We start from the raw sequence: 19,093 nt of genomic DNA on the forward strand, positions 1-19,093 counted from the left end.
GACACAGGAAAGAGGTAACAACAGGGAGGGAGTGGTAAGAGAGCTGTTACATTATGGGGAATTCCAGTCAATGTCATGAAACAAAATGTGTATGAAAAATAAATTTGTTCTGTAAACTTTCACCCAAATCACAATAAAAGAAATTTGCCATTTTAACCATTTTTAACTGTGTTAGTCAGTGTCATTAATTACATTCACAATGTTGTATAATCATCACTGCTATCTATTTCCAAAATGTTTCCATCATTGCAAACAGTAACTCAGAAACCATTTAGCAATATCCCTACTCCTTCCTCCTCCAAGCCCCTGGTGGCCACTAATCTCCTTTGGTCTCTGTGCATTTGTCTATTATAGATATTTCATGCAAGTGGGATAGTATGATATGTGTCTAATTTATTTCACTTAGCATAATGTCTCCAAGGTTCATCCATGTGGTGGCATATATCTGAACTTTACTTCTCCTTATGGCTGAATAATATTCTGTCATACCTAATACCACATTTTGTTATCCATTCATCTGCTGATGGACAGCTAGGTTGTTTCTATCTTATGACTACTGTGAATAATGCTGTGATGAACATTAGTGTACAAGTCTCTGGGTCTTTGCTTTCAGTTCTTTTTAGTACATTCCTAGGCGTAGAATTGTTGGGTCATATGGTAGTTCTATGTTTGATATTTTGAGGAACTATCCAACTGTTTTCCACAGCAGGTGCATCCTCACTAACACTTGTTATTTTCTTTCTTTCTTTCTTTTTTTTTTTTTTTGGTAATAGCCATCCTAGTGGATGAGGAGTGGTATCTCATTGTGGTTTTTAATTGTACTTCCCTACTGACTAATGAAGATGCTCAGGTGATGCGGTAGTTAAAGCATTCGGTTGCTAACCAAAAAGTTGGTGGTTTGAACCCACCAGCTGCTCCACAGGAAAAAGATGGGCAGTCTGCTTCCATAAAGATTTACAGGCTTAGAAACCCTATGGAGGTGGTTCTACCCTGTCCTGTAGGGTGGCTATGAGTCGGAATCAACTTGATGTCAATGGGTTGGGTAATGATATTGAGCATCCTTACAGGTAGTTACTAGCAATATGTATGTCTTCTTTGGAGAAATTTCTATTCAAGTCCTTTGCCCATTTTATTAATTGGATTGTTTTTATTTTTGTTGTTGAGTTGTATTTCTTTATATATTCTGGATAAATCAAACCAAACTCACTGCCTTGGAGTTGATTCCAACTCATAGCAATCCCCTATTGGGTTTCCAAGGTTGTAAATCTTTATGGAAGCAGACAGCATCATCTTTCTTCCACGAAGCAGCTCATGGGTTCAAACCACTGACCTTCTGGTTAGCAGCTAAATACCTTAACCACTATACCACCAGAGCTCCTTACATTCTGGATATCAAACCTTTATCAGTGTTAATGTTGACTTTTACTTGAACTCTATGATACTGGAAAATACTGATGGTTAAAGAAGTCTGCCCCCCACCCCAAGGTTTATAGTCAGGAAAATGGCTTATTCCAAATAAACCCCCTGCCCATATGACCTAAATAATACTCATGGATGCCCCCTTATTTACCTGTCACAAGGCCAGACACACATCGTCCAAATTCCCATTCCTTGCCTCATAAATGAGTAACTAAATTTTTGTCTCCATTTATCAATCAGAAACAAAGTGTTTGTTCACCAAACTTTGGTTAAGCTTCTCTCTTTCCCACCAGTCCCTGAACTTTGGCCCACCCTCAACTGAGTCAATATACTACCCCACTTCAAGGGGCCCTCCAGGAAATAGGTTGACCTCACCATAAAGCATTTTGATTTATTATCTGATGACATCATCTTTCAAGCCACTTCTCTACACCTGGGTTTTTTGCTAGCCTTGTTTACTCTGTCTCTATAAAAGAAAAATGCTTTTACCCTAACTCTTTGAGATGCTTGCCGATATTGTGGTCAGAATGTTCTCCTTGTTGTTGTAGTCTCCCTCCTCCACCGTTACCATAGTCTTTTTCCCTTTTCCCCTCTTCTTTCTGAACACAGCTTCTCCCTATCGAGGACTCGATTTGTTTTTTATTCAGCATTAGATATATAGCTTCCAAATATTTTATCCTATTCTGTAGGTTGTCTTTTCACTTTCTTGATAATGTCTTTTCCTGCACAAAAGTTATTTTTTTTTAAATTTTGATGTAGCTCAATTTACGCATTTTTTTTTCTTTTGTTGCTCATATTTTTGGTAATATAACCATTCTTTCTTAATTTCTAGACCCTGGGTTAAGTGCTTGACTGTTGTTGTTGTTGTTATGTGCCGTCGAGTCGGCCCTGACTCATAGCGACCCCTCCTTGGGTTTCCGAGGCAGTATCACTACGGAAGTAGGATTGCCCAAACTTCCTTCCGAGGAATGGCTGGTGGGTTTGACAAAAGATGGCCAGTTCCACTTTACCCACAGGTACTGCATGAGACAGGCCCAGTGATCTACCCCGAAAAGTCACAGCCTTTCGAACCCTCTGGCACAGTTCCACTATGTACACACATGGTTGCCATAGGTCAGAATCAACTCCAGCAACTAACAATAACAACTAACTTTGTAGTACAGTAGTTGAAGAGTTGGTGTTACACCACTGCTCTCATTTTCCCTTCTCCAGCCTCCCAATAGAGTTAGTCATCAATAGTCAGTGCTTACATTATGACTGTGAATATTACTTACTGCTTCAGTCAAGGTCCCAATAGGAAACAAATTGGGTAATCTGAGGAGAGTTTAATAAAGTGACTATTTACAAAGATGTAGGCAGAGTACAGTGAAACTATAAGACATAGTGCTGATTTCTTGGTTTGTATGTTACTATGGCACTTCTGGGAGCTCTGGTGGCATAGTGCTTAAGGCATTTGACTGCTAACCAGAAGGCTGGCAGTTCAAACCCACCAGCCACTTCTCAGAAGGAAGGTTAGGCACTCTACTTCCATGGTGATACTGCCTCAGGAACTCAAGGAGGGGTCGCTATGAGTTGGAGATGACTCAATGGCACATAACAACAACCACATGGCACTTCTACCCTCAAATTCTCTGAAAGAACTATAAACCCCTCAGCTTGTCCTTCATACTTGACCAAAACAAAAAGCAATGGCCATCAAGTCAGTTCCGACTCATGATGATCCCATGTACTGCGGAGCAGAATGTGCTCTACACAGGGTTTTCAATGGCTGTGATCTCTCAGAAGTAGGTCCCTAGTCCTTTCTTCTGAGGTGCCTGTGGGTCTTGAACTTCCAACCTTTCTGTTAGCAGCTAGGTTTGCACCACCCAGTGACTGCTTTTCCTACTTGAGAGACGCACTTTAACGCTGATTAGAAGTTCAATGTGCATAGGCAGGGCTGTCAACTAGAAAGTGATTGGGAGGGCAGCTGTTTTCCACAGCCAAACTCTCAAATGTCAGTATTTATGGGACTTTCTGGGGCCATTTAGATGCTCCAGAGGAGCGTCCAGGTTTCCATCTGGGGAATATAAGCCTAGATGCAGCTTTCTGGGAACCTCCTGGGGATGGGGATTCTGTTCAGTATGTAGACACTATGTCCCTGTCTTCAGTCAGTGCCTCTCCCAAGTACAGGCAGTGCTCAAGTTACAAACATCCAACTTACAGACAACTCATACTTGCCCTTTAATGTTATGTAAATTGGCCCTCACTTTGAAATGACTGAACCAAGCCCTTGTTGTTGTTGTTGTTGTTATTTGCCATCGAGTCGCCATAGCGACCCCTCCTTGGGTTTCTGAGGCAGTATCACTACGGAAGTAGGATTGCCCAACCTTCCTTCCGAGGAGTGGCTGGTGGGTTTGAACCACCAGCCTTCTGGTGAGCAGTCAAGTGCCTTAGGCACTATGCTACCAGAACTTCTGAACCAAGCCCTACTCGCAACAAATTTTTCATGAGCTGCACGTGCAGGTTCTATAGCATTAAAAAGGCTTCGAGCCTTCTCTTGTGCTAAAGTAAGGCTAGATAAGAACCATATGCACTATTCTCACTCACCTTGGAAACCCTATGGGGGTCACTATGAGTCGGAATCAACAGTTAGGACTGGATCTTATTCATAACCCAGGCACTGCTATACCACTGGGCTTGGGTCCTGAGAAGCCTCTCTGATTGCATTTCCTCCAGAGAATAATCTTCCCATTCCCAGAAGAGGTGAGGACAGAAGATGTTGTTGTTTGTTGTTGTTATGTGCCGTGGAGTCGGACCCGACTCATAGCGACCCCTCCTTGGGTTTCCGAGGCAGTATCACTACGGAAGTAGATCGCCCCATCTTCCTTCTGAGGAGTGGCTGGTGGGTTTGAACCATCAGCCTTCTGGTTAGCAGTCAAGTGCCTTAGCCACTATGCTACCAGAGCTCCTGAGGACAGAAGATGGTCACCTTATCTCACAAGGTGGAGATCAGAATCTGGAGGGTAGGAATTCCTGAGGCAGGGGTGGTTGAGTGGTAGAATCCTTGTCTTCTATGCAGAGACCTGGTCCAGGGCCAGCCAGTACACAGCACGTGCAGCCACCCCTTGTCTGTCAGTGGAGGCTTGCCTATTGCTGTGATGATGAACAGGTTTCAGCAGAGCTTCCAGAGTAAGATGAACTAGAAAGAAAGGCCTGGCATTTTACTTCCAAAACTTAGACAATAAAAACCCTGCCTTTCTGAATCAGTGCAAGAGGCAGAGACCAGTCAGTGTGAGACTGTGACCAGAGTGGCCAGAAACACCCATATACTTTGCATCATAGACTAAATCCACCGCTGTCAAGTTGATTCCGACTCATAGCGACCCCAATAGGGTTTCCAAGTCTGTATGGAAACAGACTGCCTTGTCTTTCTCCCGTGGAACAGCTGGTGGGTTCAAACTGCCAACCTTTTGGTTAGCAATCCAATGCCTCAACCACAGCATCACCAGAGTGCCTTCCATCATACACTAGAGACAATAAAAAAGTGGGAAACTGGCAGCCCCTCCTTGGCCAGCCGGCCTTCAGTATAAGTGACTGTAATACTTAGGCTTTCTTTCCTCTTTTATTTATTTTTTTTAAAAAAAGGTTGAATAAGCCAGACAGGTTCTCTGGAGCAGCCGTAGCCTGAGATCAGTCCTGGGCCTGGGTATAGGACCAAGAATTCTGGGAACCAATTACAGCCCAAAAGAGAGAAAACAAACTGTCAGAACAGTGACCACAGGCTTGCCTCTTCTTCTTAACTCATTTCCTGAGGTAAAAATATGGTTTATTGAGCAACCACTACGTGCCACACCCTGTGCCCACTGTGTGTGTTTGCATTAAGCCTATTAGGTAGTTAGCATCATTTTTCTCTATCTCACAGATGCTTAGGCTCAGAAAGTTTGAAAGACTTGCCTAGAGCACATAGGCAGTAGGAGCAAAGTCAGGATTTGAACCCAAGTCTGTCTGGTTCCCTAGCCTGAGGTTCCCAGTATGTGATGATTACCACTCAAGACTCTTCCAAAAGGACAATTGGTTTGGTTCAATGTAGAGCAAGGCCGTGCAGATGGAGGCCCTGCTGCCTGGCTTCCTTTTCCTTTTAGAAATGGGAAGAGCTTTTCTCCAAAAGGCAAGGGCAGGAGGGAGACATACACATTCTAAAAGGCCTGGGCAGGAAGTTAGAAAGATAGGGCCTTCTTAGAGGGGGTCACTCTGGGCTCTGTGTCACCCCCCTTCTCACTTCACCCCTGGTCCCAGGACTTAACAAAGCAGCCCTGACAAGGCTGGCAGGAGCTGTTCCAGATGGTCATTTGGCAGCCCAGTGCATTCCTGGTGCTCAGAGCAGTGAGGGAATAGGCTGCGCGAATTGATGGCTCATGTAACCTTCACTGATTTTCTGCTTCGTTAGATCAATGAGTATGCAGCTCTCACAGACAGCCCTCTTTAGCAAGGCCAGGAAATGTTCTCAGAGGAAAAGAGGAGAGCCAGCCTACTGGGATAGATTCTCCGTTGCTTCTGCTATTGGAAGCAGTGGCTGCCTCTGGTCTCCAGCAGGGTGGCTGCCCAGGTACCACCTATATTTCCTGTCTTCAAACTCCAGTTCCAGCACACTTGGCTGTATGATCTTGGGCAACCTTATTAAGCCTCAGTTGCTATTTCTGCAAAATTGGGATAATGCTGTACCCCTACTCCATGGGGAAGGAGTCCTCACGGTGCAGTGGTTAAGTGCTTGGCTGCTAACCAAAAGTTCAGTGGTTCAAGGCCACCAGCCACTCTGTGGGAGAAAGACCTGATGATCTGCTTCCATAAAGATTCCAGCCTAGGAAACCCTGTGGGGCAGTTCTGTTCTGTCTTACAGGGTTGCTTTGAGGTAGAATTGACTCAATGGCACACAACAGCTTCACGAAGTTGTAGTGAGGATTAAATGAGATAATGAAATCAAAAGGGTTTAACAGGAGGGCTGGTACAGATTAAGCGTTCAATAGATATGTGAGTGATTATTATTGCTATACTCACAAAATCTAGACTCACAAGGTTTGTTCTCTGAGGGTGGGTCTAGGGAACAATTTTTAGCAATCAAAAGTAATTTCAAAATATCTCAAATGCTTTATTTGCTCCTTCAACAAACGGATAGTAAAAAAACAAAAACGAACAAACTCACTGCCTTTGAGTGGATCCAACTCAGTGACTCCCCCTTGGGTTTCTGAGGCAGTATCACTATGGAGGTAGATTGCCCAACCTTCCTTCCGGAGAGTGGCTGGTGGGTTTGAACCTCCAATTTTCTGGTTAGCAATCAAATGCCTTAGGCACTACGCTACAGAACTCCTAATAACTTCTTAGCCACAGCCAAACCCCTTGAGGGAGTGAATTGCTGGGCCCATGGGCTCGGGATCATGGTCATGGGGGACATCAAACTCATTTGGCATAATATACTACACAAAAACATTGTTCTATATCCTACTTTGGTGGGTAGTAACTGGGGGTCTCAAAAGCTTGCAGATGGTCATCTAAGATGCAGCAATTGGTCTCTCCTCATCCAGAGCAAAGAACTAAGAAAAAAAAAAAAACATGGGAACAATTAGTCTGAGGAACTAGTGGACCATGCAAACCTCAGCCTACATGACCTGAGACCAGAAGAACTAGATGGTGCCTGGCAACCACTGTCAGACACTCAGAAAGGGATCAAAATAGGAGATCCCAGATGGAGTGGGAGGAAAATGTGGAACAAAACTCAAAATCACAAGAAAAGACCAGGCTTACCGGTCTAATAGAGACTGGTGAAACTTCCAAGACTGTGACCCCTACTCACCCTTTGAACTTGGAATTGAACTCAGTACTGTGGCTTTTAGCCAAACAATAGACAGTCCTACAAGGTGAGCAATTACACCAGGTAGGTACACTCCTTAGAATATCAGCCATGGAAGATAAGAAGGGCAGCATTTGCACAAGGGGATAGCTCAGAAGGCAGAAATTCATAGGAAAGGACACAGGGCAAAAGTAACCACAGGGAGGAAGCGGGAAGAGAGCTGCTACATTATAGGGATTGCAATCAATGCTATGGAACAAAATGTGTATGAACTGTTGAATGGAAAATGAATTTGCTCTGTAAACTTTCACCCAAATCACAATAAATAATTTTTAAAAAAAAAGAAGAAGAAGAAGGAAGACCCTTGGGAGTAGGGGAGGCTGTGAACTCTTGGCTGGTACATTTCTTATCTAACTGAACTTCAAGGTCAGTCCTATCCTCTGCCCAGAGCCATTACTGGAAGCAGAGGAGAAATACACAGAGCTGAGAGAAAACAAACCAGGGCCAGATTGCATTCTGATTTGTTTTTCTCCTGGAAATGAAATCTCTCTGAAAAGCCCTCCCCAATCTTCCAGATTATGGAAGCAATGTCAGCTGCATCTCTGCTCTGAGGATGCCCTGCCAGGCCATCCCCCATTATCTCCCCTTCCAGGGAAACAACAAGGGAGCAGTTCCGCTTTCTTTCTGGCTGCTCTTGCCGGCTACCCTCTACCTCTGGACTCTATTCACTGTGCTGGCTAAAGCCTGCCAGCTCTTCATTTTCCCTAGGGGCCATTTTGTGGTGGTGGGAGATAGCAAAAAACTGGGATTATTGCCTAATCAATTACATCTATCTCCTGTACCACTACCCCTCCCTGGAGGAGAGCAAAGTCGAATAAACTATGGAATTTTCAACTTTCACCTCTTGCTCTGAAGAGGATCTAGCACTAGAGCTCCACAGCCTGCTCAGGGGAATCAGTTCCAAACGGGAGCGGAGCGAAAGGGCAGGCTCTAAAGCAGAACCTTCCCAGCCTGCCCTTTTTCAGGGCCTCTCCCAAAGAATCCTTGCTGGATCTGGAGTCCTCCAGGGTAACCCTGCTGGGCAGCCTCCCCACTATTCCCAAGTCCAGTGATAACAGTAGAGTGTGGTGGACCTGCAGCTCTCCTGGGGTCTGCAAGTGGGCCCTGCCAGACCATCATACAAGGGAGGAAGTGTGGCCTCTGGTTACCATGGAGATGCTGGCAGAACCCCTGTCCATCTGTGGTTGGCAGGCAGCTTCCTTGAAGGAAGGGGGAGGAGGAATATGGGTGCTTGAGAAGCAAGGAGGAATATGGGTCTGTGACATCATGGGCAAACAGGTCGAGGGAGCTGGACAGAAGGCTGATGCTGGGAGCTCTGTGGCAACAGTGCAGTAGCCTCCTGCCAGTCCTGCAGCTTTAACGCTAGGGTGTGGCTTCCTGCAGAGTGAGTCCTCACTGCTGAGCTGCCAATCTCAAGCAAAGGCTGTTGGAAGAAGTTCTGGAACAGTGGAAAAACCCCAGGAGTGAGAGAACAGAGGGAGAGCCATGCCCACAGTGCTAAGGAAGGGCTCAGGCTTGTTGAGACAGCCCGTGGTACATGGTGTAAAAGAGGCAGCACTAGGCTGGTTGGGAGGAAACCTGGTTTCATGCCACCACTGATGTGCTGTGGGAGCCAAGAGCACTTCCCTTCCCTTCTCTGAGCCCTAGTTCCTCATTGTGTGAATAATGTTTGCCCTGTGGGTCTGACAGTGTTACTAGGAGGTCTGGCAGTGTAAACTAAGCTGGGACAGGTACTAGCAGCTGGTGGTCTCCTTCTGACTCAATGAGTAAAGGAGAGCCAAGGTTGTGAGGGCCTCTCCTAGGCGCTCATCTGAAACTGGAGAATGAGCTAAGTTAAAATGCCATTTGAGAGGGCCTGACGCTGCAAGTATGTTTGTACAAAGGGCAGAGTTTGGGCCCTGTACCCACATGGGCTGTGCAAGAGAGAGGGAGGCTGGCTAGCTAGATAGAGCTCCCCTTCATCCGTATGGGCCAGGTGAGCTACCTAGACCTTCTTCCAGCCCTGGGTGGAAGACCTAAAGGACTATCTATCACATTAGCCATTTGATATCCAGGGAGCAAAAAACTACCTCCCTACTGGCCTTCTAGACTGTGGGAGACCCCAAAAAAGACAGAGGGGCAGAATGGTGTAGGGAGAGAAAAACTAATCGGGGAGTTTGAAATCATCTGGCAGCGCTCCAGTTGCATGGCCTGAGGCAATTAATTTCTTTGTTGTTTGGTTAAAACCAAAAAACAAAACCCAAACCCATTCTGATTCTGCCTTATAGGCTCATCAGTATAATGGAGGTAACAATTCCTGCTCTGGTTTCTACTCCTGGCATAGAGAATAAATGTGAAAGCCATCCTAAACCATGGACAAATGAAGAACCTACTGAGGTTTACCTAGCTGCTGGAAGAACCTAGTCTGCACCTTCTTCTCCACCACGTCAGGTCCCTCTTGGGTGAGGGAGTTTTCCTTTGTTTCTAAGCAGAGTCCCAGACTTCCCAGTGGAGCCACAACTCCTTTAGGTATTCTAAAGAAGTGGCTGGGTGGGTTTGAACCGCCATCCTTCTGGTTAGCAGTCAAATGCCTTAGGTACTACACCACCAGAGCTCCCATGAGGAAGTGAAGTGGGACTGCCTTTTCAGGGCCAGAGGGCCTCCGAGTAGACTCAAACAACAGGGGAGAGAAAAGAGCCTCCTTCAGCACAACCTCCTTTCTGAGACTGGCCAGATGAGTGGTTGTGTTTAGCCTTTTAAACAAAAACCCAGGGCCCAGCAGCTGTATAGCTGAGAAGCCTCCTTCCCTTCCTTTCCTACACTGCAGCCCAGAAAATTATAAACAGACTTTTCTGGGTATATTCACACCTACAGTTGGCTTTAATCCTCTTGGAATTTCTTAGAAAATGATTCTTTTTAGAGCTATTGTTGTTGTTACATGCCTTTGAGTCCATTCTGACTCAGAGTGACCCTACGACAACAGAATAAAACACTGCCTGGTCCTGTACTATCCTCACAATTATTGCTGTGTTTGAGCCCATTGTTGCAACCAGTGTCAATCCATTTCATTGAGGGTCTATTATTTCACCAAGCATGATGTTATTCTTCAGGGGCTGGTCCCTCCTGATAATGTATCCAAAATACATTAGATGAAGTCTTACCATCTTTGCTTCCAAGGAGAATTCTGGCTGCACTTCATCCAAAACACATTTGTTCATTCTTTTGGCAGTATATTAACATACTTTACCAACATTATAATTCAAAGGCATCGATTCTTCTTCAGTCTTCCTTATTCAACGTACTTTCGCATGTCTGTGAGATGATTGAAAATATCATAGCTTGGGTCAGGCACATCTTAGTCCTCAAAGTGACATCTTTGCCTTTTTTTAACTCTTTAAAGAGGTAGTTTGCATCAGCTTTGCTCAATGCAATACGTCATTTGATTTCTTGACTGCTGCTTCTGTAGCCACTGAATGTAGATCCGAGTAAAATAAAATCCTTGGCAATGTCAATCTTTTCTGTTTATCATGATGTTGCTTATTGGTCCAGTTGTGAGGATTTTTGTTTTCTTTATGTTCAGATGTAATCCATACTGAAGGATATAGTCTTTGATCTTCATCAGTAAGTGTTTCAAGTCCTATTTGCTTTCAGCAAGAAGGTGGTGCCATCTGATATTGAAGGTTATTAATGAGTCTCTGATCCTGATACCATGTTCTTCTTCATATAGTCCAGCTTCTTGGATTATTTGCTCAGCATACAGATTGAATAAGTATGGTGAAAGGATACAACCCTGACACACTCCCTTCCTGATTTTAAACCACACAGTATTCCCTTATTCTGTTCAAATGACTGCCTTCTGGTCTATGTACAGATTTCTCACGAGCACAATTAAGTGTTCTAGAATTTCTATTCTTTGTAATGTTATCCATAATTTGTTGTGATCCACACAGTCGACTGCCTTTGCATAGTCAATAAAACACAGATAAACAACTCTCTGATATTTGCTTTCAGTCAATACCCATCTGACGTAGCAATGATATCCTTTGTTTCAAGTCTTCTAAATCCAGCTTGAATTTCTGGCAGTTCCCTGTTGTACTGTTGCAAAGGTTTTTGAATTATTTTCATCAAAATTTTACTTGCATGTGACATTAATGATATTGTTTGATAACTGACACATTCTATTGGATTACTTTCTTTGGGTTGGGCATTTTTCTAGTTGGTTGGCCAGGTAGCTGTCTTCCAAATTTCTTGCCATAGACAAGTGAGTGCTTCCATTGTTGCCTCTGTTTGTTGAAACATCTCAATGGGGATTCCATCAATTCCTGGGCCTTGTTTTTTTTGCCAGTTTCTTCAGTGAAGTTTGGACTTCTTCCGTACCATTAGTTCTTGATCATATGCTAGCTCCTGAGATGGTTGACCATCAACCAGCTTTCTTTGGTACAGTGACTGTGTATTCCTCCCATCTTCTTTTGATGCTTCCTGCATCGTTCAGTATTTTGCCCATAGAATCCTTCAATATTGCAATTTGAGGCTTGAATTTTTTTCTTCAGTTCTTTCAGCTTGAGAAATGCCAAGCATGTTCTTCCTTTCTGATATTCTAACTCTAGGTCTTTGCACATTTCATTATAATACTTTACTTTGTCTTCTCAAGCTGTCCTTTGAGATCATCTGTTCAGCTCTTTTACTTCATCATATCTTATGTTCACTTCAGCTACTCCTATTTTCAAGAGCAAGTTTCAGAATCTCTTCTGACATCCATTTTGGCCTTTTCTTTCTTCCCCATCTTTTTAATGTCTTTTGCTTTCTTCATGTATAATGTCATCCCACAACTTGTCCGATTGTTGGTCATTAGTGTTCAATTCATTAAATTTATTAGTGAGACGATGTCTAAATTCAGGTCAGATATACTGAATGTTGTACTTCGGCTCTTGTGGATTTGTTTTAATTTTCTTCAACTTAATCTTTCATATGAGTAAGTGATGATCTGTTCCCTAGTCAGCACCTGGTCTTGTTCTGACTTATGATATTGAGCATCTTAATTGTCTCCTTCCATAGATGTAGACAATTTGATTTCTGTGGAATTCATCCAGTGAGGTCCACATTTATAGTTGCTGTTTATGTTGTTAGAAGAAAAAAATAATGAAAAGTTCTAATGAATAAGTCATTGGTCTTACAAAATTCTATCATGCAATCTCCTACAACATGTCTATCACCAAGGCCGCACTTTCCATCTACTGATCCTTCTTCATTTCTAACTTCTGCTGGGTTCTTGTCCCAGCTTTGATTCCAATCACTAGTGATTGTCAATACATCTTGGTTGCATGTTTGATTAATTTCAGACTGCAGAACTTGGTAAACATCTTCAATTTCTTCATCTTTGACATTAGTGATAGGTGCATGCATTTGAATAATACTAGTATTAGCTAGTCTTCCTTGTAGGCATATGGATATTATGCTATCACCGACAGTGTTGTATTTCAGGATTGATCTTGGTATGTTCTCTTTGATGATGTATGTGACACCTTTCCTCTTCAATTTGTCATTCCTGGCATAGTAGACCATATGATTTTCTAATTCAAAACAGTCAATACCAGTCCATTTCAGCTCACTGATGCCTGGGATATCTAACTTTAAGCATTCTGTTTCATTTTTGACAATGTTTAATTTTCCTTGATTCATAGTTCATATATTCCATGTCCCAATTATTAATGGATTTCTGCAGATGTTTCTTCTCATTTTGAATTATGATATTTCAAATACCAGCAGCATAGTTTCCACCTTCACAGCAGTATGCCAGCCACCCAGTATGAGAAAGTGACAGATAAGTGGTGATTTTTAGAGCTTGGACTTGGAACATAATTTCTCCTTTGTGAAGGAAGATCTAAAATAATTCATATAGGATTCAGGAAGATGGGCTTTTGTTATCAGTAAACTACTTTCAAAGCCCTAAGACTTTTTATTAACAAATTAAACATTGACAAGTGCCTTGGGAATTTTGAACCTAGTTTTGAAACTAGTATAAGAGATCATAGGATGCCAGATCTGGATTTCCTGTTTCTGTAAGTGAGACCAGTTCCCTTGAATGCCTTCTTCTGGCCAAGAAGAAGCTCTAATCACTTCCAAAAATGGGGACAGCTTTGCCTCTGAGGCTTGTGCAATTGTAAAAATGAATGTACATGTGTAGGCTTGACTCACTAACTCAGAGATTTTCTGGATACTAGAAATGGAAGAGAGAGACCTTCTTAAGTTTACAGTTGTTTTGGTTACTTCATGCCACTCTAACAAAAACATAGCATGAATGGATGGCTTCAACAAACAGGGACTTATTCTTTTACTGTTTGTGTTGTTATGTGCCGTCGAGTCGGCCCCGACTCACAGCAACCCCTCCTTGGGTTTCCGAGGCAGTATCGCTACGGAAGTAGATTGCCCCATCTTCCTTCCGAGGAGTGGCTGGTGAGTCTGAACCACCAGCCTTCTGGTTAGCAGTCAAGTGCCTTAGGCACTATGCTACCAGAGCTCCCCTCTTACTGTTTAGGAGGCTAGAAGCCTGAGTTCAAAGTGCCAAGCTCTAAGGGCTGGGTGAAAGCCCCTCGACCTTGGGGTTAGCTCTGTCTCTTGCTCCTGGCCCGCTGGATCTAGAGGCATCTCTTAACTCAGGCAGCTGCTGACTACTGAAGCTGACAAACCCAAGGTCAACAAGTAAAATGGCACAGTCCCCAAATTATCAACACACAGCAGGCCACTAATTCAAGTCCATAATAGTCCCAAGATCAGTAGACAACATGGCAGGCTGCTGAATGGTGACTTGTCTACATGCAGAATTCAAGTGTACCAAAAGCTTCAGACCATTCCCAAAGTTTTTCCTTATATACTGGAAGGAGACCACATCCCTAAGCAGCTACTCAGCTGCTCGTGGCAGATTCTACCATGGAGTTGATTGCCAGTCTCATCATGGGGAATAACTACCACCAGCTGCCTAGACACTCAAAACCAGGCCAGGCCAAGTTGACACATAATCTTAACTACCACAACAGTCAAGGGTGCTGAGGTTATAGAGGTAAAAGGATTGTCCCAATGCCACCCAGGGATCCAGGACAAAGCTGGGACAAGAACCCAGTTGCCTTACTCCTAGGTCAGTAGGTCTCCTCTCCACCAGGCTGCTCATTCTTCTTGTCAAGCCATGCCCACCACTGTCCTTGCTACACAAGGTGTCAGAGAGAAAGACAGTCACTGCATTCCACAGTCCTCCCCTTTAATGAACAGACAAGAGACACTTTCAGTTTGTGGGCATGCATACTGAGCGACTTGGAAGGGCCTTGGGATTGCCTCCACAGACCTTATTTGGGGCCCCTCAGTTTGAAAGCCACTTATATCCAGTCTTTGCCTTGGAATCTGTCAATGGGATGGAAAGCGTAAGGCCTAACTCTCTGACAGAGACAGATGGAGATAAAAGGGCACAGTTCTCACTTCTTTCCTGAGCTAGCAAGTGACTAGGAGCAAATCTAGGGTTTCCAAGGAGGATTCTGTTGGGGTATAATGTGAGGAATGAATTCTGGAGGTAATGACGGTCCAAGTCAAAAGAAAGGGGAAACATAGGCAGGATCCAGAGCTGGAGGATGAGCCTGGCCTGGAGGAGAGAAGGAGAAGGAAAGGAAAAGCGCATCACGGTACCAGAAGAGTAGTCACCCAGGAGAACTTGAGGAGCTGGGGTAGAGTCTTCTGTACTCCACTCCCATTGAGAGATGGATGGGGTTGGGGTAATGACATGAAGCAGTTTCCCAGGAGCATGTGCCTACTCTCTTGCCAGAGATAGGAGCCTCTACTTTGGCATGGACACAGCAGGCCCTGGTCTGTCAGGGACATAGGCTGATGAGATCATCAGCATCTTGGTTCCTGCAACTCAAGAAATTCATCAGCTTTGCAACCATGGAAAAGGTGAAAAAATCAGGCTGTCAGTGAGTTTTCAGAGGGGCTATGGGGTTGTGTTGTGTTGTACCAGAGAAATGTGTATTCTGTACAGATGCAACAACTAAACTAACTCACTACAGTCAAGTTGGATCGACTCATAGCAACCCCTCTATAGGTTTCTGAGGCAGCATCACTATGGAAGTAGATTGCCCAATCTTCCTTATGGTTGGAACTGTATCTGTTCTGAGCTTCATGAACGAAGGAATGACTCAGCCATGTTTTTTGGGTGGACATTGTCCTACAGGCAGGGCCATTTTAGAAAAATCTCATGGTGGGTGCTGAGTATGCCTATGCTCTGTGGCCAGCCTGATCAAACCATCTCTTTGTGGGATTTTCCCTTGTAAAGAGGCCATCCCCAAAGAACACTTGATTGGGCTTGAGAAGTCTGCTCTGCCCTGTGAAACAGTGTTCCCCGACCCATTCCATTGGGCCCACATGCTGCTTTGGCTTTACTACAGAAATTCTGCTTGGATTAACTGATTGACATCCCTGCTTCTCACTAGAATTTGAACTTTCTGAGCCCGGGTCTGGCTTGGGCCCCCTATAATTTTTTGCTCTTCACAGGGGACAACATTCTGAAGAGAGAATATGATAGGCTTTGTAGTTAGTCATCTCTGGTTTAAAATCCTAGTTTGGCTATTTGTTAGCTGTACAACCTTGGCAAAGTTACTAACCTCTTTGAGCCTTGGTTTCCTTATCTGAAAAATGGGGATGATTACGCCTACTCCAAAATATTAAAATAAAGATGAGTATGGAAATTGCCTAGCTTGCTGCTTAGTAAATGATACCTTAATATATATACATATATATATATATATATATAAAATTTGTGGACTCAGTTGAGGTTTGTTCTGCATAAAAAAGAAGGAAGCTATTCTTGGAGTATGCTATTGTTAGGTGCCTTAACTTAAGGGTGTGGAGACTTTCTGCCTGGACTATCTCCAGAGCTCATCCTTGAGCTGACCCTGCCATCCAGGAGTTATCTGTCTCTGGAGCCTACTTCCACCCTCTGCCCACTACCCTTTTCTGAGCAGCTCACATTTGTAGTCATATTTGATAAGCAGGCACAAGGGCAGCCCTGACTGAATGGGGACACTGCTGCCAAGACTGAGGAACAGACGACCCAGTTGCAATCTGCTCTGCTCTGAGGGATGCTGGAAAACCTGTGGAAAACCTGGAAAACCTCTCAGTTTCCCCACTTTTGTGTTTGAAGATGGAGGCCTAGGTTCCTAATCCTCCTAGAGTAATGGGAAAACATGTTAGGATATGCTACAGAGGTGCCCTTGCTTTTATTTTCCCTATAAAGCCACAAAACCCAGAATTAAGGATATGCCTCAGAGCTGGGCACTAAGCTGGGTACCAAAGGTATAGGAAGGAAGTAGGCACTTACATGTCCTCGTGAGCTCACTGTTTGGTAAGGGAACAGAGCCACACTCACACTTCTAATGCAAACGGGTTTGAAGGATGTACAGATCAGTGTGGTGGGAGTAGAGGGGGGGTACCAGCTCCGTGGATGTGTGAGGGAGAAAGGGGCTAATGGGAAGGTAAACCCACTGTCATCAAGCCAATTGCGCACTCACAGCGAACCCCACTGGGTTTCCTGGGCTGAGTCGTTCGGAAGTAGATTGCCTCATCTTTCTCCCGTGGAGCAGTTGATGGGTTTGAATTGGTCGGTTGACCTTCCCTTATCAGCCAAATGCGTTACCCACAAGGCCACGAGAATGCCTTACTACACCAATGTTGTTGTTGTTATGTGCCGTCGAGTCAGACCCGACTCATAGCGACCCCTCCTTGGGTTTCCGAGGCAGTATCACTACGGAAGTAGATTGCCCCATCTTCCTTCCGAGGAGAGGCTGGTGGATTTGAACCGCCAGCCTTCTGGTTAGCAGTCAAGTGCCTTACGCACTATGCTACCAGAGCTCCTTACTACACCAATAAGTACCAGGAAAAGAAGCAGAGATGGAGGCTAGAGGGGAAGGCAGGCCAGGCAAATGAAACCAGCGTGAGCAGAGGCCGGGAGGTAAAAATAACAAGATATGTTTTTGTTTGTTTTGTTTTGTTTTTTAAACTAAAAAATTAACCAGCACCACACTTCGCCCAGCAGTTCTTGGGTGTGGCTGAAACCGGAGATTCTGGGGTGGGATGAGCAGCAGTAGGGAGCGCAGATGTGGATGGCGCTTAGACCTAAGCACCCTGCGAGAAGTAGAGGCCTATCAGTATGGGACTTGGAAGGTTTAGCATCAAGGGGAAAAGCACCAGTGAACAGCGTCAAGTTTTGGAGATCACTGGAGTTAGGAAGGACAGACTGACGTTGCTCTAGGCGTTTTCTTTCTATCTTTGAACAAATACTTGTTGGACGCCTATTAAATGGGAAATAGCGGTGAAGACATAACGCCTTCCCTGAGAGTATCCTCCACTTGTCACAGAAGGGGAAACTGAGGGTCAGCCGGATTTTGGCTGGGGTTTCTGCACTTGCGGGAGGGTAGTGTTGCTCTGAGCAGCAGCTTAGACGCCCAGACCAACGCAGGTCGGTCAGTCAGTGTCCACCGTCGGCTGCGCGCGCCGCCGGCGCCTCTCTACTGCCCCGCCCGGCTCGACGCCCGCCCCCAGCCCAACTCACACGTGGGTTCCTGCACGTCCGCCTGGCTCCCCCCTGACGTCAGTCTCGTGGTGCCATTTAAGGCCCCTCCTGCGCCCGGCTGCGAGTCCGGGAGCTGCTGCTGCAGATTCAGGGTTTCGTCGCCGCCCGCCGCCGACGTGCAGTCCGGGTACGGTCCGGTATGGTGGGGACTGGTGCGCACTGCGCCGGAGGGGGCGGGAGAGTGAGCTGCCTTCGGTTCGGCTAGCGGGACGAGCGCGGATTCTCTTGGGCGCCTATGCCCGAGGAGTCCCTGCTCTTTGGGTTGTAGGCGCCGCTTCCCAGACGCAGAGTCCGAAGACCTGGGCGGTGGCGCACGCCATGCGTGGGCTCGGAGATGGCTGTGCTCCGTTTTTACCCTAAGCGGGGACCGAGGTGGTTGGCCGGCCGTAGAACCGAAGGTGTGGCCGCACTTACTCTGGGTTGGAAGCCCTTGTGCATGCGGATGGACGAGTTGGCAGAGTTCCTTTGAGAGTTCTAAAGGGTGGGAAAATCAAGTGGGCAGAACGGGACCCGGTGAAGTCGAAAAAGCCTCAGCACGTTCGAGGCGGGTTCGTGGAAGCCAGAAAGTCTCTGAGCGCCGCGTGGGTCCCATTTTTCCCCTGGCACGCTCGAGTGGTGCGCCCCATGGGGGCGCCTGTTGCCTGCAAATTATAATAGGGCGCTCTTTGCACAGGTAACATTTATTAAGCAGCTGCGGGTGTATTGTGCGCTGTGGTAGGCGCGGTGCATGCAAAAGTGAAGCAAGCAGGATTCCACCTTACTGGCATCTAAGACAGCCTTTAGTAGATTCATCCAGGATTATCCCCTCTTTTGACATGAGGAGCCCTGAAGCTCAGAGAGGGTTAAGGCATATCTAAAGTCAAATTGCGTAGGTGGTGGAGTTGTAGAGTAGACCATTGTTCTGCAGGGCTCTCCCCACTGGATCCCCCCCATCTCCCCCCTGTGCAACGCCACGCCATGCCACGCCACGCGCACACTTCGGTGTCTAAATTGAGACGGGAGCTGAAGGCCAGGGCTGAGGCTTTGGTGAAGCCAGCAGATTTCTGCCAAACAACGCCTCCCTTGCCCCTGCCAGGCTGTGGAAACCTTAAAGGACTGTCTAGAAATAGCAGTGATTTGTAAGGAGAGACCCGATTCTGGCTTGGCGACTCTGGGCTGCCTGCCCGGAGGTCCTTTGGGATATTTTTGCCCTTTGGGACGGT

The sequence above is a fragment of the Orycteropus afer genome, unplaced genomic scaffold (assembly GCF_000298275.1).
Source record: "Orycteropus afer afer isolate SDZICR_OR568_19922 unplaced genomic scaffold, OryAfe1.0 scaffold00014, whole genome shotgun sequence".
Lineage (NCBI taxonomy): Eukaryota > Metazoa > Chordata > Mammalia > Tubulidentata > Orycteropodidae > Orycteropus > Orycteropus afer.